Raw genomic sequence first — 2425 nt, 5'->3', positions numbered from 1 at the left:
ATATATATATATATATATATATATATATATATATATATATATATATATATATATATATATATAATGTATATATATATATATATATATATATATATATATATATATGTATATATATATATATATATATATATATATATATATATATATATATATATATATATATATATAGGTATATATATATCACATTGTGTTTTGCGTATATATGAATGGATTCATATGTTTGCATTTATACATGCAATAATGAATAAATGCTTACATTTCATATTATCCAAGTGCACTTATGTATGTGTTGATATGAATGTTCTAATATTTTTGCAAATATTTAAATGGTCCTACGCATAACTGACATAACAGCATAACATTCAACTTATAATGAGTGTAGAATGTTAGCCAATATTTTACATCATCGTATCTCTCTTTTTCCTATTTCATATACATAAATTTATAGTTTTTTTTCCATTTCATATCAAGGTGTTTGATTTCATTATAATAAATGTTGTAATGGGAGACAAAAAAAACCCTATTTTTACCATGAATATTTACTAATTGGAAATAATGTACGTATCTTATATTGATAAAATATATTAATGAAATTATTTTCTTCAAATTTTTTGGCTCAAAAATGTTTTAGTTATTATAGAGATTAATTACAGCCAGTAAATGTAAACAAAGATACAGCACCAGTCTTTGGAAGAACCAACCACCTTGTTTGCTTGTTTGCCCAGCAGGTCTTTCAATTCATCAATTACGTTTTATTATAAATTTAAATTTTCATATTATCCAATTTCTAATTTGGCATATTAATTTACATAAATTTAGTGTTAATTTATGCCAAAAACACAATTAATATATCAATGGCCATGAATATAATTTTGCTTTGAAAGTACCCTCTGAAATCACAATTGACTGGAAGACTCCAGCCAATAGGAAGACAGCTTCTAAGTATCTTAGCCAAAGAATGAAATTTTAAGCCAATGAGAGACTGGCTTACAAAGGGGTTCTGTTGGAGCTCAGGGAAATTCCGTGGTTTTCAGACCATTTCCCTTCGAGTCTTCAAGGTGTGAAGGTCAGTTGAGTGTTGGTTCCTGATATTGTTTTAGATTTTTATTTACATTAATCGGTAGGATTATACATTGCAGTGATCAAATCTATAGAAAAAAGGAGCTAATTTATTTGTTAGTAAGACGGTGGTTTGATTAAAATGTCAAAAATATAATGAAAATTTGCCAAACCCTAGACATAATTAAAGACATGTCTGAAACCTTTCTCCGGTTGTTGACTAGCAACGGCTACATTTTATCTATATATATACTGTATGTATATATATATATATATATATATATATATATATATATATATATATATATATATATATATATATATATAACCCAGCCTTTTCTAGTCCACTGCTGGATAAAGGCTTCAGACATGTCTTTATTATGTCTGGGGTTTGGCCAGTTTTCATCATCACGCTGGCCAGTGTTGATTGGTGATAGGGAGATTTTTTTCTGCTCATTCCCAGCAAACCAACCTAGTATAGGTGTCCCTGATCAGTACAGCTTTGCTGATCACGACGATACGCAAACCTTTTCACCACGTTAAGGTGTCCTCAATTTGAAAGGGGGTTGCTTTGATTATATGTCTGTGTGGAGTCATTGGAACATCGTAAGCTATTTTATGAGGTCATAGACACTATATGAAATAAGTACATATAATTAGCGTTTTATATATATTACTGAAAGGATGATAGTGATAATTGGGTGTGTGAAGTGGCCCAGAGTAGGTACCTGTCATTAAGGTGTGACAGGTGAATTGATGGTTGCACCTAGTGGTCCACGAAGTTTTGACTTTTTTTTTTCCACTTTTTTTTTATCCACGACTATTTTTTAATAGTTGAATTTTTTTTTATCCGACTATTTTTTATTAGTTGATTTTTTTTTTAGCCACGACTATTTTTTATTAGTTGAATTTTTTTTTATCCGACTATTTTTTATTAGTTGAATTTTTTTTTTATCCACGACTATTGTTTGTTAGAGTTGAATTTTTTTATCAGTTTTTGTTTTGCCTTTTTAAATTGTAAAATCTCATTGCCCGCTCTGAGCATATTTACGCTAATTATAATAATTAATTTGACTTGGTTAATTTATCAATACAGCGAACTGATCTGTTTACTTGTGTAATTGATTCATATATTACTGGTGTCGTTTTTTGTTTTTGATTACTTATTCATTGGAGTTATATATTAATGATATAGAAATAATTCCTGGCACAATTAAGTTATATTAATGTAATTTAGATTAATACTGATAGCATTCATATTTACCTCTTGATATTATTGACATTATCAAACAGTGCGCCTATATTACTGTCATTAAATAAATTAATTGTTAATATTATATTAATTAAATCATAATTGGTGTAATTA

Source organism: Palaemon carinicauda, chromosome 1 (assembly GCF_036898095.1).
Source record: "Palaemon carinicauda isolate YSFRI2023 chromosome 1, ASM3689809v2, whole genome shotgun sequence".
Lineage (NCBI taxonomy): Eukaryota > Metazoa > Arthropoda > Malacostraca > Decapoda > Palaemonidae > Palaemon > Palaemon carinicauda.
The sequence above is the reverse complement of the archived record's forward strand: the minus strand, read 5'-3'. Positions refer to the sequence as shown.